The 26,052-nt window shown below is 33.1% G+C and overlaps 1 pseudogene across 1 annotated transcript; it reads left to right on the forward strand.

The window, feature by feature from the left end:
- The first annotated feature begins 7,009 nt into the window (after nt 1–7,009).
- On the forward strand, nt 7,010–24,734 carry LOC143239522 (uncharacterized; annotated as a pseudogene). Its single transcript, XR_013021225.1, has 8 exons — nt 7,010–7,054; nt 10,042–10,126; nt 11,626–11,775; nt 14,155–14,420; nt 15,200–15,328; nt 16,701–17,030; nt 20,498–20,651; nt 24,167–24,734. The product of XR_013021225.1 is annotated as an uncharacterized LOC143239522 (transcript).
- Nucleotides 24,735–26,052: the final 1,318 nt, after the last annotated feature.

Consider the following 26,052-nt stretch of genomic DNA (forward strand, 5'->3'; position numbering starts at 1 on the left):
ATACGCTACAGTTCTTGTGTGGTTTTAATTCAATACGCATCATTCAAAATGAACATGGGCTGGACGAGTAACTGAATGTACTCATTAATGAAGTGTGAATTGCACCTTTTAATTTATCGCTTAAAAAATGAACTTTGACATTTGACACTGACTATGTGAGTCATTTATATAATGAATATTAGATGACTCTCCGATAGGTGAAGGTGGAGACGGCTAAGTATGTTTTTAAAATCTCTAAAAAATATTAAAATATTAGTGTTCTAAAAGTAAAATGAGAATACTGACTTGCCTGATTTCTGTTTTGTGCTGAAAATCATTATGAAATTAATTATTTATTTTTGAAAAAATCATTGGGATTATAAATATTTAATTAGGTCAAAGCACAGGTTCGAAAAACAACGATGTTTGCAATATAATTTTAACTTATTATATTTTATTATGAACAGCATATGTGTTTTAAATAAAGCAAGCTGTTAAAATAAATATTTAAATTTGAAAATGTTGGTTTGTAGTTAAGCACAAAGCTTCACAATGGGCTATCTTTGTTGTGCACACAGGTACCGAAATTCAGTTTTTAGCGTTGTAAGTGAGTTTTCTGCTCAACTATTGGATGTAAGTTTGAAGACGAACACGGTATACAGTATTACTGTATTACTTGTAATAATTGTAAGGCCTGCCTATAGACTCACCTTAATAATATCAATATAACACAAACTCAGAACTGAGGAGAAACACATTCATTAACCATATTTATGTAAAAGCGGCTGGTATGGGTAGAGAAAACAATACTTCATCAACATCAACAAATTTCTTCCACAAACCGTAGAAAACATTATACACACACACCTAGACAGAAAACAAAATCAACCAACAAAAGTAAATATATCTCATGAATCAAAAAATCAAGAAATCTGTATACTGCTGCATACCATACATTCCCGACATTAGCGAAAAATAACCAACATTTGGTAAAACTAGTAACAAAATATGACATTCCAGTTAATACTAAATTTATTCAAAAATCAGGCACAAAACTAAAATCTATACTATGTAAAAAATTACACTGACAAACACCACACCAACATTATTTATAAAATACAATGTGATAACTGCAACGACTTCTATATTGGAGAAACAAATAGAAAAATGGAAACTAGATTCAAAGAATATAAAAAGTCAACTTCACACGTTTTCGAACACTGCAAATCAAATAAACACAACATAACCATAAAAAACACCCAAATACTAAATAAACAAACATAAACAATCGCAAAATTAAAGAAGCCTTACTTATACAACAACTCAAGCCCAAAATAAACCAATACAAAGGAACACATTTATACCTATATTAATAAATAAAATCAAACATCTAAGCCCGCCCTCTACATTCCTACACGTAATTACAGAATGGCCTTCAAACATGTAGTCAGCTATCGGTCAGTTACCTCTTGTATCACTACCCGTCGCCTACTCTTGAACTATTCTTTCACCAACGGATAGTGAGATTGACCGTAACATTATAACGCTCCAAAGGTTGAAAGGGCGAACTTGTTTGGTGTGACGGGGATTCGAATCCGCCACCCTCGGATTACGAGTCGAGTGCCTTAACCCCCTGTCCATGCCAGGTCTGTAAACTTATGCTTGAATTTTTGTTAGATACCTCTTAGTATAAAAAACAAATGTGGATTTTTTTCATTTTCGAAAATATAATACTTAAAATGATATAACGTGGATCAAAACTTAAATAAATTAACACAAAATAAACAACCTTTGGGACCAAGTTTATTTGAAAGTAGTGACATTAATTAAAATAAAAAAATCTTTATACAACATCTATTAAAATACCACACATTTATAAAAGTTAACATATTTTATATGGTTTACAATCATCGTGCATGCTATTAAAGAAACATATATATATATATATTCATGATTCCAGAGAAACACACAGGTTCAGTAAGTTTTGATACAAACTGATAAATATCCTGTAACTTGAGCGCTTTCGAAAGTGCTCGGGTAATAGGGTCAACATATATATTTATATAGCGTCCCCCGCTGGCACAGCGGCAAGTCTACGGATTTACAAACCTAAAATCAGGGGTTGGATTCCCCTCGGAGTACTCCGCAGATAGCTAGATGTGGCTTTGCTATAAGAAGACACACAAACACAACTTATATGGTTATCTTTCAATTACAAACAAGTTCTTGAGTTTGGTAGTAAGAGGGTATAATATGAAAATAAAACCACCTGGTGGATCGGTGATAATCTAAAGGGCATATATAATGCTAAGACCTAGAGTTAAATTCCTACGATGAGCAAAAATAGCCCATTGTACATGTTTGCGTTTATACAAGTGAACAAACTTGATCAAGTTAGGTTTATTGTATGTTATACAAAAACGTTTAATGATATTAACTATAAGTGTTGGTCCTCACAGCTAAGGAAGCTCCTGAAATAAAAGACTGGAAGAAATGTTAGAAGTTATGAAATCTTTCTTCTTAGTAAATCAATTCAACCATGAGATTTCTACAGTAATCAGTGACACGTTTCAGTAAATACTCGTACGAACAAAAATCTTCAAAGAATCAATCGTTTCTACATGGCCTCCCGCTAGTACAACGGTAAGTCTACGGATTTACAACTCTAAAATCAGGGGTTCGATTCTCCTCGGTGGGCTCAACAGATAGCTCGATGTTGGAAATTTGCTAAAAGAAAACACACACACGTTTCTGTAGATAAACATTCGTTTTTTTCAAAACATGTTTACACTTTTATTTTAGGGTCCGGCATAGCCAGGTGGTTAGGGCACTTGACTCGTAATCTGAATCCCTCTTGCACCAAATATGCTCGACCTTTCAGCCGTGAGGTCGTTATAATGTAACAGTCAATCTCACTATTCGTTGGTAGAAGAGTAAGCCAAGAATTGGCGGTGGGTGGTGATTACTAGCTGCCTTCCCTCTAGTCCTACACTGAAAAATTAGGGACGGCTAGCGCAGATAGCCTTCGTGTAGCTTTGCACAAAATTCTAAAAACAAACAAAATAAACTGTTATCTGAAATGCGTTTAAAGCGCTCGACTCACAATGAAAAGATCTATCACTATTAAATTAGGGTTTGGTTTGTTTTGAATTTAACAAGGGCTATCTGATCTGACCTTTCATTATTTAATAGCGCAGATAGCCCTCGCGTAACATTGCGCAAAATTCAAAATTAACTAAACCAAACATTTTGAATGTAAAGTATATCTTTGGAAGCAAAATAGACAGGCGGCTACTTCTCAAAACGTCATTAATGTAGTACTATTCAGGTTGCTTTGAGTGAATAATATATATTTAAATATATCGAACATTATTCTTTTCTATATTAAAACAGTTAGCAAAAGCTCCTGTTGGCGATTAATTTTTGTTTAGAGAAAATGGCGATTTTAAATTTGAAAACAACAAGAACAAAACGTTTCACAGGTTAGATTTAATATATCTAAAATTACTCTCTGTGACTCATCGGCAAGCCCCCTAGTGGCACAACAGTATGTTTATGGATTGTTTACAACGCTAGAATCGTGGTTTCCATATTTGTGGTGGGCAGAGCACAGGTACCCCATTGTATAGCTTTGTGCTTAGTTAGAAAGAACAACTTATGGGAAAGTCTAAGAGGTCATAACGCTAGGAATCGAGTTTCGACATGTAGTTCACAGATAGTCAATTGTGTAGCTTTTTGTTTGTTAACGAACAAACAATTGTTGAAAGTAATTCAGTGGATAAATCTGATTACGGAACAAAACAACGAAGCTTTATCTTATTCCAATGATTTACTTGCTGTAAAAAACAAGATCATTGCGTATGAAACTAAATTTTGTATCAAATAAACTGATAAAGGATATCAAAAGTAATAAGTCAGAGATTTTTGTGTGAAAATCTTTCAGATGTAAAACTTACTTTTCAAGTGGTTTAAAACATAAAAATCAAGATATTTTAGGAAACTTGTGTTATGCACTCGATGTACGCATATTATGCACTTGTTTTACGTATTAGATATTGGGTTTATTTACTTTATGTAGTTGGTTTACACATACACATTATTTATTCTGTTTACACACACACATTACTTATTCGGTTTACACATACACATTATTTATTCTGTTTACACACACACATTACTTATTCGGTTTACACGTACCCATTATTTACTCAGTTTACACATACACATTACTTATTCGGTTTACACATGCACATCACTTATTCGGTTTACACATGCACATCACTTATTCAGTTTACACATGCACATCACTTGTTCAGTTTACACATACACATTACTTATTCAGTTTACACATACACATCACTTGTTCAGTTTACACATACACTTACTTATCCGGTTTAGATACATTATGTCAGTAGGTAAGTATACTATAACTACTTGTATTAGATACTGACCTTTGCTTCCAACTGTTGCAATATAATTGAAACTCACTATTTTGGCTAGTCATGATTGTGCGAATGACATTCTAAACAGCCGGCTTGGCTTATATGACTCGAAGTTCCGTATCAACAACATTGTTTTAGATATGTGTACAGTTCTAACAAAGTGTTCTTTATGTTAGGAAATATTCCATGAGATAGATGTTAACATTAACGAAGGTAAAACAATCAATCGAACACCTGTAGACACAAGTATATATTCTCGATTAAAAATAACATTAAATAAATAAACACACTCACACACATATACATATGATTATTCTGCTATATCCTGGTGTTTTAAAATGAAGATCTCGATAAAATTTACCCACAATTAATCGATATTACACAGTAATTAAAAAAGTTTAATTATATGTGAATTTTAAGAGCTTTAAGTGAAAGTAAAGAATAATATAATTTCTTTGCTATAATTCATTTGCAGTATACAGTGCCGACGAAGCCGATCGGGTAGTACCAGAGCTCATCATATATTTATTATTCTGTGAAAAGATTATTTTTTTACTACACGGTAGAGAAAAAACATAATTTTATAATAATCATTATAAGGTGATAGCGAAACCTTTTTACAGATATAGCAGCATGTGATAAAACAGATAAAAAGCTAAAGATATGAGCGACAAAAACACATGTAAATTTATGTATAAATGTCGTAAACAACATTGGATGTGATTAACTGATTGAATGATTATTTGTAATTAAGAACAAAGCTACATAGTGGGCTATCTGTGTTCTGTCCACCACGGGTATCGAAATCCGGTTTTTAGCAGTGTACGCAGAATCCGTTAAGGCCCAGCATAGACGGGTGGGTTAAGACGTCCGACTTGTAATTTGAGGGTTGCGGATTCGAATCCCTGTTGCACCAAACGTGCTCGCCCTTTTAGCCGTGGGAGCGTTATAATGAGACAGTCAATCCCATTATTCGATGGTAAAAGAGTAGCCCAAGAGTTGGCGCTGGGTAGTGATGACTAGCTTTCTTCACTTTAGTCTTACACTGCTAAATTAGGGACGGCTGGCGCAGATAACCCTTGAGTAGCTTTACGCGAAATTCAAACAAACAAACAAACAAACAAAACAGTCTGTTAAATATGTCTATTCAGCTACATGTCTCTGAAGAGTAGCGCTGTTTCTTTCAAACCTTGCTTAGTTCTCTATACCTAAACATTAATATTTTCTTGATAATCTGGCAACTGTGTAAATAAACCATCCATTGTTAAAGGTATTTCAACGATTACATTGAAGGCCTCCAAAAAGACAGATATCTAATAAAGTTATACACTTCCTACTGGAGTACGTGATCTGACATTTGTGGTTTGTTCTAGAGACCACATTACTTGAAACAAATACTTATGGTATTTGTTCACCTTACCTAACGTTTTATTTCCTGAACAGATTGTGCTAAATGACTTTTCGTAATTTATATTATTCACTTAAGTTGGACTTAAAAACATTGACGCTATTTCAGGTTTATAATAGCATATTAGCCTGAAATGCCATACACCGTACTCTTCATATATAAAACTCAGGTGAGGAAGAGGTTTGCAAGAACAAAAAGCGCAATGAAGTTTCTTGGAGTTTCATAGTTTTCTCTATTTATCTGAGGTAAATTATAATATTATAATGGTTTCACGCAAAGCTAAACGAAGACTATCTGCTAGGCGTCCCTAATTTAGTAGTGTAAGACTAGAGGGAAGGTAGATAGTCATCACCACCCACTGCCAACTCTTGGGCTACTCTTTTACCAACGAATAGTGTGATTGATCCTACATTATAACGTACCCTCACTTGAAAGGACGAACATGTTCGGTGGTACGAAGATTCTGTTCTAAAAATTGCAAGTCAAGCGCCCTAATCATCTGACCATGCTGGGCCTAATGTGATAGTCAACTCCACTATTCGTTGACAAAAGAGTAGCCCAAGAGTTGGCGGCAGATGACATTGACTAGCTGCCTTTCCTCTAATTCTTGCTTTAAAATTAGCGATGTCTAGAAAAGAGAGTCCACGAGCAAATATGCGCGAATTACAACAAACCAATATGTCAGATAAGACGTCTATCAACTTAATTGTGCGACCTCTGACGTTTGAAATTTTATTATATTTGAGAGAAAACTTTCTGAAAATATTTTACAGTATATCATACATCTCTCTCTCTCTCTATATATATATATATATGTATACTTTATGAAATAAGTTACTAAAGAAACAATAACCAAGCGACATAATTCTATCTCTCATTATGATAGTATTAAGGCTATAAAGGTCACAAAAAAAAAATCTTTTTTTTTATTCGAGGCTACAAGGTACTTGATATATGCTCCGAAACAAAAACCGAACATTGGCCGCATATTAAATCTGGTTGGATACTAGGGTGACGTAACGTAAGTGGTTTGGTTCTGGTAGTTACCTGTCACGAGATGCTAATTTAGACTGATATTTTGAGGGTAAGGAACAAATCAGAAGACAGAAATAATTGTAACTGAGCTTAACTGAAATTATAAAAGAGCAAGACAAACTCATAATTCTAGTAGTGAGGAAATCTGAGAATGAAACCTATGTCGCCTCCGAATCCAAGTACTTCGAGAGTAAGTACTAATGAAAACCAATGTTTTCATTACAATTCTGAAACGTGTTTTGTGATGTTTTGTTACTTAAGCAAACAATAGCATTAAAATATCACATAATAATAATTACGAAGTAATATCAGACATTTGTGCGTAACCTTAACTGTAATTTAAGGTATTCAAGATTTAGGCTACATTACTCTATACGAGTGTGTGTGTGTTTTCTTACAACAAAGCCACATCTGGCTATCTGCTGAGTCCAACGTTACGTATAGAAAGTTGAGAACGTTTCTAATATGCTGTCATGTTATTGTACTCATTCTTGAAGTTAGCTTCGTCTCTACGAAACCGCAGGATATGTATTTTACACACGTTTATATTTGTGGATATTTATTACGTATGTAACGGCCGTTTCGTCACTGTAACACCTAAATTTACCGGATAAAGGATTACTGTATGTATTTAATATTAATATGGGAATTTTAGTCAGCGTTTCATTATTCTACCGGTTTCTTTATTTTAAATTAAAACAATTTCATTACTTTGTTATTCTTATCTGTAGTTAAGCACAAAGCTACACAATGGGATATCCGTGCTTTGCCCACCATGGGTTTCTAGCGTTGTAAGTCATTAGATATACTGCTGTGCTACTAGAGGTCGCACTACTTTAGTTTCAGAATTTTTGTAGCGTTACAGAAAGGAAGAAGTAAAATATATATATATATATAAGTTTGTGTTCATTTAGAATTATATTTTAGATTGAAAAATGAAAGACAGACAGATGAACTAAAATATTCCATAAAACGAACCAGTTTTTTTTAGTAGAGATGTTCATGCAAAGAACCAGATTAACCAAAAGATAAAGTAGGTGCCTGCTTATATGATTAGTATCAAGAAACACGCACGGTATTATTATTTTTAAGCAAGTTTCATCAGAAAAAAATTTAAATTTAAATAATTGTATTTGCCAAATGTTATATTTTTTCAATGGTAAAATTTCAATGACAAAACAAAAGTCTGGGCTTGTGGAGAAAATGGGGCTTACAGAGCTGAAGTTGCCCATGGGCTCACTGCTCTCTTAATCTGGTCTAGGCCATTCATTGTAAATCTACCGCATGGATCGGTTTTACAAGTAGAATTGTTCGTTCCATTTGAAATTAGGGCTAGGTTTCTGAGAATAAATCTTGATCATTTTGAATACACCAACAGGACCAGTTTTTGTTAGAAATTCCTGCTCAATTTGAATTTATCTGAAGGACCAGTTTTTGTAGAAATTCCTGTTAATTTTGAATCTACTAGAAGGACCAGTTTTTTTTATTAGAAATTCCTGCTTAATTTGAATCTACTAGAAGGACCAGTTCTTGTTTAAACTTATTAGAAAGGCCAGTTTTTTATTAGAAATTCCTGTTCAGTTTGAACTTATTAGAAGGGCCAGTTTTTTACTAGAAATTCCTGCTTAGTTTTAATTTACTAGAATAACCAGCTTTTATTACAAATCCTGCTCAATTTGAATTTACCAGAAGGACCAGTTTTTGTAGAAATTTCTGTTCAGTTTGAATCTACTGGAAATATCAATTTTTTATTAGAAATTCTTGTTCAGTTTAAATCTACTAGAAATATCAATTTTTTATTAGAAATTCTTGTTCAATTTGAATCTACTAGAATAATCAGTTTTTTAATAGAAATTCTTGTTCAGTTTGAATCTACTAGGATAATCAGTTTTTTAATAGAAATTCTTGTTCAGTTTGAATCTACTAGGATAATCAGTTTTTTAATAGAAATTCTTGTTCAGTTTGAATCTACTAGGATAATCAGTTTTTTAATAGAAATTCCTGTTCAGTTTGAATTCACTCGAAAAACCAGTTTTTGTTATATAAATGCTCGTTCTGTTTGTATCCACTGGCGTGTCATTAGAAATATAACACCACAGAAAAGCGTTAGAGCTTCCATAGCTACTAGCTTGACAGAAACTTTTGTCTTAGCTTCGGTACATATATGTGTGCACGTGCAAACCGAGAAAGAAGACAACATTTACAATAATTGTAATTTTCTGGAACATAATAGTTTAAATGTTAACGATTGTTAACATACAGTAAACAATTCACATTTTTGGAACTTGCACTGAATATTAAGAGCTATTAGCGTAGATGTAAACATCAACCTTCATACGAAGTTATGTGGATGTTAATGGAAGTTAACTTCTCTTTTACAACACTCAGGACTGATTAACAATAACTAATGATTTAGTCTAAAGTACTTTAGAACTTCAAGAATAATTAGTGGGATTATTGAAGATAGTTTATACATTGCGGTCTCATAGGCAATTTGGTGTATAATGTGCTAAAAACGTTTAGAAGGCTCCGAACATAGACTGTTTTTACAAGAGAATACATATGTTATCGTTGGTTTAAAAGACTTTAAACATAGACTGTTGTTTTGAATGTTCTATTATTTTCGTGACCGTAATTTTTGAAGTATCCAAATTTAATTATGGCTTTAACAAAACGTTTCATTATATACTTTCATAAAGACTGCCAAAAACATCAAACATTTTGACGTTTGTTTCTTGTTTAAAATAACGAAAATTACAACTATTAAGATTTTACTCTGGTGAAACAAGACAGAATACAATATAATACAATATCCTAGAACTCTTTAATGATTCAAAGTGTTTTTTTTTTCGTATATAAATAAAAAATTACACTTCCCGTATCCAAACATATTCGTTCTTGGAGACATTGTCAATACGTTATTAGTCCAAGAGTTGGAGGTGGGTGATGTTAACTATTTTCAGTCTAGTCTATCACCTCAGAAATAGGGACAACCGGCGCAGATAGTCCCCTGAGTTGTTTCGAGAGAAATTTCACCACCACCAACAACAACAACAAAAAAACACACGTAAATTCTATTTTACCAACATTATGTTGGTGAGATAACAGTTCCGTATTTCAGTCATCATTGAAGTATCTCAGGTGTTATTGTCTGTTTCCTCACTCTTACTCCACTAGATGATGAGATGGACTGCAGAAGGCTTCATTCTGATTCTTCTGTTCTTCGACATCAAAGGACAACAGAATATTATCGGCGGCATACGTGAGTGTGTGATAATTTTCAAGTTTAACTGATCCTATTCTTATAAGCTAATGTTTCAGATGGTTTTTATTTAATGATTTTATTGTAGTACGAATAAATCTCTATTAGATCCGTAAGTGTTAGCAAAAACAAAACAAAGAGAAGTTCAAATATGCAAACTACAGAAATATAACAATTACAGTTAATGGTGTGGAAAGTGAACATTGCTCTTAACGTAAAACTGTTAGCTTAGCGATTACTTCTGTCAAACAAAATCGTTTGATGAAGCTGTTTTTGTATGAATTCAGATGAGAAAACTGTTTTAAAAATATTATGCTCTAGCATAACAGATCCATATTTCAATCATAATTGAATGTTGATTTAGATAATATGTAGGACATTTGACCGAATTAATAACATTCAGTTTTAGGGACTCGTATTCAATTTCTAACGCCACGTGACTTTGCAATAAGTTGTTTTTAGATATTGTCAATTGACATCTTTGTTTGTTATATCAGTTCCTGTTTCAAACGGTACTGAGGTCTTTCTTGTTGTCCTCTTTGCCAGGTTGTTACATTATTCGCCCTGCTTCTAAGGACAAACAGTCCTTCCAATTACAGTGATTATATAAAAACTAGTGTGACTTGTAGTATTTCTCTATTACAGAATAATATCTTACAAGAGAGAATAGATTTTGACCCATTAGCTAGTAATTAGCTACAACACATGTATGGAGAGGGGAATAGAACCCCTTTTCAACATAATATGTTTATTTTTTAATAAAATGATTACAACGGTTTCTTTCTGAGTCCAGCTTGTGTAATATCTGGTTCCATAAGATATCATTCGTTATATAGTTTGTATCTTTTAATAGCTTCCAGTTGTTTTTATTCAAACTTTAAGCTTTACGTCCATTGGTAGAAGATAAGTATTTTGTTCCAAATCAAAGAGTTGCTTTTATTTTATATTATTATTTACCTGTCTTTTAAAGTTTGTAGTGCATACTGGATGGATTTACACTTCAAATATACATAAAAAAAAATATTTTGACCCTTTGCTTTTTTGCTTAGAATTAAGCACAAAGCTACACAATAGACTATCTGTGCTTTGTCTAACACGGGTATCGAAACTCGGTTTTTAACGAAATGAGTCCGTAGACATACCGCTGTGACACTGGGGTTTTATTTTGACTAACGTTTTGCCTAATTAAGCCACAAAGGCTAGACATTGATAAAATTTAAATATATATATATATATATATATACATATCTGGACTAAAGTCGTTTTTTAAACTAATTATTTACGTGTTTTATTAACTGTTTTGTTTAAAGTTGAAGAACTACGTGTTATTCGATGTTATATTATATAAAATGTTTGAAAACAAAGGAACAGCTTGGCTTTTCAAATGTGAAAAATCAAATCATTGGAGAAAATCTCAGTTGTTTTTTAACGTTTATTTCGTTTTTGTTAGATACTTGTATTTCTCTCTGACTAAATAATTTGTTTTTTACGGTCCTCAGCTTCGTTTTTCAACTTGCTGCGGTTTGTTAACACGCCCTGTGTTGGTTCTAACGGCTTGGAAGGGGTCTGCATGATTGACACGGCCTGCAGCATAAGAGGAGGGGCGAGCATTGGCAGCTGCGCCAGCGGTAGTGGTGTTTGTTGTTTAGGTAAGTTAGGCCTAAACAGTTCTGTTAGTATGTCTGGGTGTACTTATTATCACTGAAGTAAGCTGATGAGTGAAAACTTTATTCAAACTATCAGATATAACGTCCTACATGCGGTTGTTTGTGTAAGTATTTGGTAATCGTGGTATTCATACCTCACTGAAAAACAAATCAGGAAAAAATGAAAATTAAACAAAAAGTCTTTTAATTTTTATTCTGCAAAGTACTGTATGTGACAAGTGTTCTGATTGTAATCTTTAGTTATACACAACTCACTGGATCCAAATGATTCAATGTACAAACATTTTTACAAATTTTGTTGACATAGACTATTATGTTTATATATTTTAAAAGTACCATTTATTGTTTATTGAAAAAAGGAAGTTTTAAGATTTCCAATTTATTAGTACCACGTTTAATATTACATCAATAAAGATAAAATCAAACCCTCACTTATAGTCCTAGCGAAAGCCATGTTATTGTTGTGAGGAGAGCAATTTTATTTAAAATTTGTTCTATTATAAAGAAATGGCTGTTGCACATAACACAGTTAGTTTTACAATTGACTGAATCTTGAATCGCTCCCCGCTAGTACAGCGGTATGTCTCCGGATTTACACCGCTAAAATCAGGGGTTCGATTCCTCTCGGTGGGCTGAGCAGATAGCCCGATGTGGCTTTGCTATAAGAAAAACACATACACACACGCGAATCTTGAATACTCAAACTATAAAATGTTTTATGAATATTTATTTGTGGTACCATTTATTAGATGGCGAAAGAGTTTTGGTTTTTACACACAGATACTGACGACTTGTTTGAATTTCGCGCAAAGCTACACGAGGGTTATCTGTACTAGCCGTCCCTAATTTATGGGTGTAAGTCTAGAAGAAAGGAAGCTAGTCATTACCATCCACCGCCAACTCTTGGGCTACTCTTTTACCAACAAATATTTCGACTGACCGTCACATAATATCCCTCCCACAGCTGAAAGGGTGAGCATGTTTGGTGTGATAGGGATTCGAACCCACGACCCTAAGATTACGAGTTGAGTGTCTTATACACGTGGCCATATCGGGCCTGATACTGACGAACACGCCCATTAAAGAAGAGGTTAGAAGCTGGTAAAATATTAACATGCTGTTTAGAATACCATATTCGTAGTGACGTAAACTCTAAAACTTATCTGTAGCTTATTTTACATAAGAAAACGTATTCTACATGGATCATACACTAAATCTGATGCATTATTCTGGGGTACAGTCAGTTTTACTTCAAACATTCAATAATTGAAATAAACGAATAGAAGGAGTAAATAAAAGACTCGCGGATAATAAATATGTGGAAATATATTTTTATTATGAAGAAAACCACGATATTCGCCACATTTTCAAGGAAGGCGTCATTATTTTATTTTTATATTATGTGAAGTAATTTGTGGAAAGAATAGTAGTCTTGGCTAATTATACAAAGATTGGTATAATTTTAACACAACTTTAAAGAAGAGAAACAGTCACTGTATGATAAGTATGTATGGAAATAGCTTTACTAACAAAATATCAAGATCGTTTGTTCTGACTCATATAGAGGACAATGTACTGTTGAACCAAAAGAAGACATTTATGTAAACGTAAGCCTTATTTAATCTACTGTTTTATAGGGTTAATCACAACACATTTGATTGGTTACTATGGCCCCATTCCCATGGTACGGCAATACATCTGCAGACTCGCACCGCTAGAAACTGGGTTTCGATACCCATGGGGGGCAAAACACAAATATTCCATTGTGTAGCTTTGTACGTAATTCCAAGCAATCAAACAAGACTATCGCCTTCAAACGGTACGCGCTGGGCACAACGCAGTTAGAACATTATGCAGCTTTGTAATGAGAAGACAACAATAATGGTTATTACGGTACGCGCTGGGCACAACGCAGTTAGAACATTGTGCAGCTATGTAATGAGAAGACAACAATAATGGTTATTACGGTACGCGCTGGGAACAACGCAGTTAGAACATTGTGCAGCTATGTAATGAGAAGACAACAATAATGGTTATTACGGTACGCGCTGGGCACAACGCAGTTAGAACATTGTGCAGCTATGTAATGAGAAGACAACAATAATGGTTATTACGGTACGCGCTGGGCACAACGCAGTTAGAACATTGTGCAGCTTTGTAATGAGAAGACAACAATAATGGTTATTACGGTACGCGCTGGGCACAACCCAGTTAGAACATTGTGCAGCTATGTAATGAGAAGACAACAATAATGGTTATTACATATTTGGTTTAAGTAATACTTTTCACATGATTTTACAACATCAATAAGTGTTGTTTAGGTTATTCTGGTATATACATCTGTATAACTGTTTATTACAGATAAAATGACTTGTGGAAATACCACATTTAGGAACGAGACTTTATTTGTTAACCCGAGCTTTCCTTTTACGGAGAGGACGGAACAAATACGTGTCAAATGACCATCAAAAACATCAATAACATATGCCAAGTGAGACTGGACTTTCTCGAGTTTAACATCGCTCAACCTGATAGAAACGGTCGATGCACAACGGACTCGTTTATTGTGGGCTCTTCAATCGGAGAAAGGTATCCAATATTGTGTGGAGAAAACAGTGGTCAACACAGTAAGTAGAACATCGAAGTTTAGTTTTATATTCCAAGTGCTTCCAACGAGAAGAAATATGAAACTTTATTTTCATTTTCCAAACCAATATTAAATACCAGCTAAGTATATTATATTTTTGAAGATAAAAAAAGCTAATATTTTAAAGTCAAGTTAAGATCCCCTTCAGCGGCATACAGGTGGACTTATAATGTTACAAATGGATACTTTTAGTGGGCATAGCACAGATAGCCAATTGTGTAGCTCTGCGCATAACAACAACCAAGTAAGAATAGAAATTAAGATGTATTCAGCATGATATGATGTTACTCATGTATTAACCTCAAAATTTGCATCACTTATGAACAGAAGTATTCGAATACGTTTTTAACGTGAAACAGTCGCCTTAGTAGCGTATTTGTACAGGTAGCAGAGAATAATATAAACAACAAATTCACTAATTGTAACTTTTTTCTTCTTTTAATTTTCCAATTTATTCAAAATAACCGTGTGGAAAATGCTTGAATAAGAACCTTGTTTTAAAGTTCAGTCGAATGTATTGCCGTGTTTTATATAAGTGAGTTTGAACTATGTAAGAATGCACATATATATTCACAATCTGAAACACTAAATTGGTTAAACTCTCCTTAACTATTAAATAACATTTTGAAATTTTTGGTTTCTTAAAATTAGCATATCATAAAGGTATGAAACTTTACTTGCAGAAAAAAAGCGTTTTTAGAGTTACTTTAAAAAGAGCTGAAAAAATCGAAAGCATATTAATGAAAGGTTTTCCAACAGTGTATATTGACATAGGAAGAAGCCGGTCCAATAATCCAGTCGTTCTGAGTGTCATCACTAATGGAAACAAAATGACCCGGACATGGAGGATAAAAATATCGATGATAAGATGTAGAAGTCTGGAATTAGGTAAGTAATACTATCTTCAGATTTACTAGAAGTCTGGAGTTAGATAAGTAATACTATCTTCAGATTTACTAGAATTCTGGAGTTAGGTAAGTAATACTATCTTCAAAGCCACTAGAAGTCTGGAGTTAGGTAAGTAATACTATCTTCAGATTTATTAGAAGTCTGGAGTTAGGAAAGTAATACTATCTTCAGATTTACTAGAAGTCTGGAGTTAGGTAAGTAATACTATCTTCAAATTTACTAGAAGTCTGGAGTTAGGTCAGTAATATTATCTTCAGATTTATTAGAAGTCTGGAGTTAGGTAAGTAATATTATCTTCAGATTTACCAGAAATTTGGAGTTAGGTAAGTAATACTATCTTCAAATTTACTAGAAGTCTGGAGTTAGGTCAGTAATATTATCTTCAGATTTATTAGAAGTCTGGAGTTAGGTAAGTAATATTATCTTCAAATTTACTAGAAGTCTGGAGTTAGGTCAGTAATATTATCTTCAGATTTATTAGAAGTCTGGAGTTAGGTAAGTAATATTATCTTCAGATTTACTAGAAGTCTGGAGTTAGGTAAGTAATACTATCTTCAGAGCCACTAGAAGTCTGTAAGTAAAACAAAAGGATTTCGGTTTTGTCATATAAGATATAGCGTAATTTCCATCTTTTACTTTGAAATTCGTTTCAGTTATCTTCGTAACCATAACCAACCACTTGTTACAGAGGTGAGATTCTCGTAAACGGTTATTTATATGTATTGTTACGCAACAGAACTGGAGTCACTCAATACGAACCGGATAATCCGACACTTCTTAAACTGTTTCTATATTAACACGGTCAGTTATGTTTCCACTGAAATTCTTCACGTGTTCTTTAATGGTGGTCAGGGCACTCGACTCGCAATCTGAAGGTTACAGGGGTGTTATAATGCAATAGTCAATCCCGCTATTCCTTGGTAGAAAGAGTAGCCCAAAAGTTGACGCAGGTGGTGATGATTAGCTGCATTTCACTTCTGAATTAGGGATGGCCAGCACAGCTAGTCTTCGTGTAGCCTTGCGCGAAGTTATAAACAAATAGTAATACATTTTTTCAGCACCAATCGCATAACACCAATTATATAGTAATATTTGCTTCACCATGTATAGTTTCGTACAAAAAAAATTATTAAATATCACAGAACATGTAAATAGTTATGGACATTTCAGTTGAAACACTACATATCTGACCATGAAACATTAAACCAACCAAGTAACTCCTCGAGAATTGCTCCTGTGGCTTTGTTAATATAGGTTAAAGAATAACATCGAAACCTAACTATTCTAGTTAAGCAGTTGATGCATATGTTCACCTACTAAAACTATAATGCTTTCAACGTTTCTCTAACAGCACCAACAGGATGCTTGCAATATTACCAGAAGCCGAGCGATGTTATCCGAAGCTTTAACTGGGGTATTCCAACAATCGGAAACGTCAGGTACCTGAGCAACCTTCGTTATACGGTGTGTCTTAGAGTAGAAGAGAACTTCTGTTCCATTAAGTGGGAAACAGAAACACCAGAGTCTTTTTCTTGGGGCTGGCCCTTTGACGAAGGATCCATGGGTTACGTGTGTAATAACGATGACTTCATAGAGATCTCCCAGGGATCTCCTTCAGGCCTGAGAGTAGGAGAAGATCGGTTCTGTGGAAACTCGCTCCTAAATAGAAACATAATCATCTGTAAGTACAAGAAAGAACTTGTAAGAACTGATGCAGTTAAGTGGAAGTCGTAACTTTAAAAGTAATAAGAGCAAGGGATCCTTGAGAGAGTAAATCTATGTAACACTAAATGATTAACAAAAACAATATTAAATGTCGTTGTAAGTGCTATTGTTGAACTGTAAAGCAAATATTAATTTCTACAGCTGTAAGGAGTAAATATTGCCTTTTCACAAGGACATCACATCGACAATACACAAGGACATTACATCGATAATACACAAGGACATTACGTCGAGAATATACAAGGACATTACACTGAGAGTATGCACGGCCATTACATCGACAATACACTAAGACGTTGCATCAACAATACACTAGGAGGTTACATCGAGAGTACAGAAAGACATTTCATCGACAATATACAAGGATGCTACATCGACAATACACAAAGTTGCATGGACAATACGCAAGAACATTACATCGACAATTTTTATCAAAAAATTTTACCTTTGATAAATGGTAAAAGCTATTGATGGTTACATTATTATTGTACTAATATATATTTATTTCCGTTTAAAGTGTGTAAATTAATGAAAAGTAACGCTGTGGAAAATGATGACATTTCATTGTAATGTAAACATAAACATTAGTAAGTAAATTGTTGAAAAATAATTATAACTTTTCCGTTTCTAGAACTACAACTCTTAAACATTGCACCTTATTTAAATGTTGCATTATCCATAAAACGATCATATAAAAATATGGAGATTGTAAAGCTATAAGAAGATTTGTTTTTAATTTTTTTCTACAGACATCGACAATAAATATTGAGCTAAAACGTTTTTATTTGTTGTTGAACTAACGTATCAGTATCCAAATAGCATCACTAGCTCGTTTCAAACCGATACTGTCCACAACTGGGACAGCGGTAAGTTTATGCATTTACAACGCAAAAATCAGGGGTTCGATTCCCTTCGGAAGACACAGCAGATAACCAGATGTAGCTTTACTATAAGAAAACACACACTCAAACTGTTACTAATAGCTAATATATCAGAGAACTGGTACTTGACTAATAAACAACAGTACTATTGTTACTATCTGATAGATATGTTTTAAATATTGATCCTACATTATTAAACTAGAATTTCTACCTAGACCAACCATACCTTCGTAGAAACAGAAGTCATCAACAGAAGTTTAAATGTATTTAATGGAAAACTCCCACTTTTATTACAAAAAAGTTTAGAAAGCTTATGAAAAACAAACTATTTCTTATGTATACAGTGTACAAAAGTGTATCTATAGTGTATACAGTGTACAAAAGTGTATCTATAGTGTATATAGTGTACAAAAGTGTATCTATAGTGTATATAGTGTATACAGTGTACAAAAGTGTATCTATAGTGTATATAGTGTATACAGTGTACAAAAGTGTATCTATAGTGTATATAGTGTATAAAAGTGTATCTATAGTGTATATAGTGTATACAGTGTACAAAAGTGTATCTATAGTGTATATAGTGTATACAGTGTACAAAAGTGTATCTATAGTGTATATAGTGTATAAAAGTGTATCTATAGTGTATATAGTGTATACAGTGTACAAAAGTGTATCTATAGTGTATATAGTGTATACAGTGTACAAAAGTGTATCTATAATGTATATAGTGTATAAAAGTGTATCTATAGTGTATATAGTGTATACAGTGTACAAAAGTGTATCTATAGTGTATATAGTGTATACAGTGTACAAAAGTGTATCTATAGTGTATATAGTGTATACAGTGTACAAAAGTGTATCTATAGTGTATATAGTGTATAAAAGTGTATCTATAGTGTATACAGTGTACAAAAGTGTATCTATAGTGTATACAGTGTACAAAAGTGTATCTATAGTGTATACAGTGTACAAAAGTGTATCTATAGTGTATATAGTGTACAAAAGTGTATCTATAGTGTATATAGTGTACAAAAGTGTATCTATAGTGTATACAGTGTACAAAAGTGTATCTATAGTGTATATAGTGTACAAAAGTGTATCTATAGTGTATACAGTGTACAAAAGTGTATCTATAGTGTATATAGTGTACAAAAGTGTATCTATAGTGTATATAGTGTACAAAAGTGTATCTATAGTGTATATAGTGTACAAAAGTGTATCTATAGTGTATATAGTGTACAAAAGTGTATCTATAGTGTATATAGTGTATACAGTGTACAAAAGTGTATCTATAGTGTACATAGTGTACAAAAGTGTATCTATAGTGTATATAGTGTATAAAAGTGTATCTATAGTGTATACAGTGTACAAAAGTGTATCTATAGTGTACATAGTGTACAAAAGTGTATCTATAGTGTATATAGTGTATAAAAGTGTATCTATAGTGTATACAGTGTACAAAAGTGTATCTATAGTGTATATAGTGTATACAGTGTACAAACGTGTATCTATAGTGTATATAGTGTACAAAAGTGTATCTATAGTGTATATAGTGTATAAAAGTGTATCTATAGTGTATACAGTGTACAAAAGTGTATCTATAGTGTATACAGTGTACAAAAGTGTATCTATAGTGTATATAGTGTGCAAAGGTGTATCTATAGTGTATATAGTGTATAAAAGTGTATCTATAGTGTATACAGTGTACAAAAGTGTATCTATAGTATATATAGTGTATAAAAGTGTATCTATAGTGTATACAGTGTACAAAAGTGTATCTATAGTGTATATAGTGTATATAGTGTATAAAAGTGTATCTATAGTGTATACAGTGTACAAAAGTGTATCTATAGTGTATATAGTGTATACAGTGTACAAAAGTGTATCTATAGTGTATATATTGGTGCAACAAAAGTGTATCTATAGTGTATATAGTGTATAAAAGTGTATCTATAGTGTATACAGTGTACAAAAGTGTATCTATAGTGTATATAGTGTATAAAAGTGTATCTATAGTGTATACAGTGTACAAAAGTGTATCTATAGTGTATATAGTGTACAAAAGTGTATCTATAGTGTATATAGTGTATAAAAGTGTATCTATAGTGTATACAGTGTACAAAAGTGTATCTATAGTGTATATAGTGTATACAGTGTACAAACGTGTATCTATAGTGTATATAGTGTACAAAAGTGTATCTATAGTGTATATAGTGTATAAAAGTGTATTTATAGTGTATACAGTGTACAAAAGTGTATCTATAGTGTATATAGTGTATACAGTGTACAAACGTGTATCTATAGTGTATATAGTGTACAAAAGTGTATCTATAGTGTATAAAAGTGTATCTATAGTGTATACAGTGTACAAAAGTGTATCTATAGTGTATATAGTGTATAAAAGAAAACGATTTTATTTTCATTAAATCAGTTAATATTTAATTGTTCTCTCGTTAAAAATACAGTCAGTATACAGACATTTCAGAACACGATGCTAAGATTCAAGGTTCAATGGTCTGCTGACAAAAACTTTTTTTTTCAGCTCACGTTAAACCATTCGTTCTTAGAGTGAGAAGTAATGACGACTCAGTTCTGAATTCCAGAGCTTCACAAACCGGATTTTCTTTAATTTACACTCAACTTCCTTGTATTTTCTGATGTATCATTCAGTTTCACAAAACTCCTTCTAGTGTCAGGTACGTTACTTTTGTGTTTTTGAGGCACTAGAATGAGCTAAGTATTGTACATGATATGTATAGTACCTATACGTTTGTAGGGACTTTTTAAAAGCCTGTCAGATTAGTAAGCCTATCGGTTAATAAAGAAACCTTTAAAACTTTATATAAAACCATTCCACTTTTGCTTTCGTATCTAAAACTATACTAAAATCTAATATTTTACCTTCTCTTCTGTGTTAAAAAATTGTCCGAACTGACTTAAAGTTTCTGTTTTTTATTTTGCTAGTCCGCGTATTGTACGTAGTAGTGGTAAAAATATTGAATTGCTTATGAAAATATCAGATGAATAGTGTAACGTGTTGTCACACAAATACATGCAGCTCAGGTTTCCTTGGTTTAAAAACTGATGTCTTTTTGGACCTAATTTTTTTTGTAGTGAAATAAATGTTCTTGTTACACTGTAAACAGGTTTACACATACAATATAGTATAAAATGAAAAATGACAACAACAAATTTACTACTTTTGGCCTGTGTTATACAAAGCAACTCGTATAAGTTACTTGTGCCTCAGAATACCTGAATTAAGGATTACAATTGAAATAATATCCTTATAAAATAAGCTATATTCTTAATAAAAAATGAAAATATATGAATATAAACCCAACCAACAAGAACTATATTATATTAAGTCATGACTTATTCTTTCCCTTTAACGTTGGCCCGGTATGCCCAGGTGGTTAAGACACTCGACTCCTAATCTGAGGGTCGCGGGTTCGCATCCACACCAAACATGCTCGCCCTTTCAGCCAAGGATGCGTTATAATGTTACGGTCAATCCCACTATTCCTTGCTAAAAGAATAGCCCAAGACTTAACAGTGGATGGTGATGACTAAGTGCCTTCTTTCTAGTCCTACACTGCTAAATTAAGGATGGCTAGTGCAGATAACCCTCTTGTAGTTTTGCACAAAATTAAAAAAAAACAACAACAAATAATAAGGTTTTATGTATTATGCTTGATTTCATTTTGATTTTTCCATAAAAAAAACTGTCAGTAAGATAATAGAGCTCTTGTGAAAGTCCTTCAGTTTAGTATTATGTTGTTTTAAGTACTAGGTTAAAGTGTTAAAAAATATTAATAATTTCGTGTCTAATTTTGGAAAACTAGTATATCCCTCAGTAGTAGAATGAAATATATAGCCACTCCTGTTAGAATTCATGAAAATACTATGTCTTTCTTTTCAGTATTGGTACCTTTAAGTATTTTTATGGTACTTTTAGTGTTTATTATGTTAAGAAATAAAAACAAACAATTTCGTATTCCTTAATACAAATAAGTGTTTATTTCACTCATCCAATGGGTGGGTGCTCCAGCTAATCAATTATAAAGGATTGTTTTTGTTTGTTTGTTTTTTGAAATTTCGCACAAAGCTACTCGAGGGCTATCTGTGCTAGCCGTCCCTAATTTAGCAGTGTAAGACTAGAGGGAAGGCAGCTAGTCATCACCACCCACCGCCAACTCTTGGGCTACTCTTTTAGCAACGAATAGTGGAATTGACCGTCACATTATACACCCCCACGGCTGGGAGAGCGAGCATGTTTAGCGCGACGCGGGCGCGAACCCGCGACTCTCGGATTACGAGTCGCACGCCTTACGCGCTTGGCCATGCCAAGCCTAAATATAAAGGAATGTCAGGGTACGGATGTTCAACATCAAGATGTGCATGGTAGACATTCTTATTAAACTGTAAATTTTTCATTTCTTTAGAAAGCTCAAAACTATATTTAATTGTGTAATTTAGTAGAAGTATAATTTTCCAAACACTTAGCCCCCCAAACCAGCTAGTTCATGATGATGTATATCTGCATTTTAAACTATAGTTGTAGCTAAACAATCTGTATGTACCTTAGAAATTCCATGTAAAATGATGACCTTATTTTTAAACATAATTCTTGTAAAGTTAAATTATCTTTATTTTAAATTTTAAGATAATTTCATGATTTTGTTTCTCTAGTATTTGTAGGGACCTTTTCAAATATTCTCACATTATTAGTGTTATTAATAAAGTAATATTTCAATGACTTTTTTTTAAAATAATAAAACTCTTTGTCTTAAAATTTAACAGTATTGTTTTCTACCATTTTTAGATTTTTAACCCTACTACCACAGGTATTCTTTATTGTACATAACACAATGCTTTAGTGTCTTACTCTCAAAATTTTATTGAGCTGCTTTTTGTTTATGTTATACCAATTAGTATAACATAACATTTTAGCTAATAATCCGTATTTTAATAGTATATAAGTTTTAAGCTCTTAATTCTATGGCTCAACATGGCTAGGTGGTTAAGGCATTCCACTCGTAATCTCAGGGTTACGGGTTCGAATCCCCGTCACACCAAACTTATTCGTCCTTTCAACCGTGGAGGGCGTTATAATGTCACGGTCAATTCCACTATTCGTTGGTAAAAGAGTAGCCCAAGAGTTGGCGGTGGGAGGTGGTGACTAGCTACTTTCCCTCTTGTCTTACACTGCTAAATTAGGAAGGAATAGCGCAGATAACCCTTGTGTAGCTTTGCGCGAAATTCAAAAAACAAACTAATGAATCGTGGATGAAATTTTAACTACACGTCTCCCTCCATCAAGTTATTAGAAGATCGGGTTCGAATATCAAAATCATACAAAATCTGGTAGAAACCTGAAGGTTATATTCATTCTTTCGCCTTTAATAACCTAAAAAGTGTTTTGCCAAGAAAAATGGCGTGGAGAAATTCTACGTACTTAACCTGTTCAGTGCCACGGACGAGTTAATTCGTTCTCAATAATACCTAACTTCAAAGCTAGATAACAGCACCATACATGCATTTGAGCTACTTACAAATTGTTTCACTTTCGATCTAAAACAGCGTCACGAAAAAAAGTTACAAAATAAAGAAGCATTAAAGTTGTATTGCAGCAGCTGAAATACTTGGCAGTCAACAGGTTAAAGAACTGTCTGTAAAATTACATGTACACAGTGTTCTGCCATGTACTTGTATATAGGTGAATCCAGTCGTCCAATACCGATTGCCGTTACATAAAAGAAACTCGGCACAAACAATAGAACACCTTATACAATCAAAAATGTCGAAACTCGTGACAAAGTTCTCGACGGAAAATACGAGGAATCCCTTTTGTTTCAATCCAGACGTAGTGTGCCTGGTACCTTTAACATTTTATTATTAATTTTCTCATTTTGATTTTATCTATTTTTATGTCATTATTACAATTTTCTTTATTTCTTATGAAAAACGACTCAGTACTCTTTCTCTTATGTTGTTGTAACTGTGTTTTTTTTTCGGTTACTGTCGTTTAAATTATTTCGGTAATCTGTGACGTTCGTGGACCCTTGATGAAGGCTTAAGCGGAAACGTTGAATACAATAATTAAACATTTTTCATGAAGTTGTTTGCCGTTTTGAGATAATTATTTCTATCCTTCATTCAGTACTGAATTAAAAATAAATATATAATTTCTTTTTTTCTTTTACATCAGGAACAAATAGCATGAGGGTGGAGTTCAGAGCTTATGGTTTCCTAGGTGACAGAAGATGGATGAATTTCGTTGGCCAGGAATTCTGTTAAATTTGGTTATCTTAACTATGTATGCCAGTACTTCTTATTTAGTGTAAACCAGTGCTGGACTTTTAAAACAACATTCGTACAATCGTTCTTTTCGTTTCTTAGAACTAAGGTAAAATTATAAAAATACTGCATTCACGTAAAACGTGTGTATTTATTACAGAATTCATGTACATGCTTAAACTCGGTAAAATGTAAGTTCACCTGTAATCGAAGTGTACGTTGTGGTGATTTGTCACAGTAAAATGTACGTGTGTTGGTAATCACAGTGATGTTACAGCTAGATGTCCTGAAGTCCGTAAGACGTTTTAACTTAGTTTTATTATACATGTAACAGTTAGCTAATATTTATTTACTTGACTTCTGTATATTCTATAGACTAATAAGTTTAATTTTCACTAGTTTTTCGAAATTTGTTAAAACGTCAATTGTTGAAAGCTATTTAAAAAAATGTATTTTAGAGAGTAATCATTCGTAGAGTATATTTATATTGGTATTTAAATAAATCACGCTTTTTATAAGATAGTTTTAAAATGTGTTTATTTTTAAGAACTACAAATAGTATCATTTGTAGCTCCTTTACAATACAAAGTTCAGCAGCAGATAGATTAACAATTTGTTTGCACTATAGAGAATTACTCAGACCTCGCTTAATGCCTTTACAGTGCTAGAAACTAGGTTTCCACACCCATGGTGGGCAGAGCACAGAAAGCCCTTAGTGTAGCTTTGTGCCTAATTCCAGTCAAAGAATCCATCAGTTTTTAGTTAGAAACTGCTATATTCGAACCTTAAATTATCTGACTTGGCCGTTTAACTCATCAGATGCCGTTCAGGTTGACGTTCAGTGATGTTAGACACAGGTAGTTCAAAGCTAATTGTTTCAGTCGTTAGATTGAACAGAAACCTGTAGATACTGCGTCATTACGTATTATACTTACTGCTCTTCAATGTTTATATTAACTGGGTTTGGTTTAAATTTCGCGCAAGGCTACTCGAGGACTATCTGCGCTAGCCGTCCCTAATTTATCAGTGTAAGACCAGAGAGAAGGCAGCTAGTCATCACCACCCACCACCAACTTTTGGGCTACTCTTTTACTAACGAATAGTGGGATTGATCGTAACATTATAACATCCCCACGGCTGAAAGGGCGAAGCATGTTTGGTGTGACGGGGATATATACTAAATGGGACCAGTTAGAAAACATTCTAGCAAGCAAGGGAAATGTGTAAGTGAAATATGTATTGCACAATAACATAGACTGATTCAAATATTAACATTTTAGTATAAGTGTTATATGTTTCTATATACTTAAGTTCAAGAGCCTACGAGCAAAAAATTTTCAAATAAAAAAAAAGTAGTAATACATGACAAAACATTTTAACACTAATTAGAAAATTTAATAGCGCAAATGAAAAAATGCACCTCTCTTTAATTTATAACGATTATATAATAAATTAATAGGAACATTCCTAAATAGTTAATTATTATTCAGGAAAATGACTATTGATGGGATACAAGGGCTAAAAACTTATTATTTTTTTCACATTTGTAAACTATAAATTTTAAAATCAAATTTCTCGATAAACCTAATTTACATTACACGTGCAGAAACAATATTTTGACCGTACGTTAATTAGTAGTGTTTCGATTCTACCGCTAATTTCGATATTTTAAGATCTGTACTTCAAACTGTTGTTATTCGTTATTGGTTTATTTCTTTACCACATAGCTGTTTAACACCGCTGATATTTACAAAAGTCTCTATGTTGTGTACACTTATAAATGGTGAGGAACTGGAC

Source organism: Tachypleus tridentatus, chromosome 13 (assembly GCF_004210375.1).
Source record: "Tachypleus tridentatus isolate NWPU-2018 chromosome 13, ASM421037v1, whole genome shotgun sequence".
NCBI classification, from domain to species: Eukaryota; Metazoa; Arthropoda; class Merostomata; order Xiphosura; family Limulidae; genus Tachypleus; species Tachypleus tridentatus.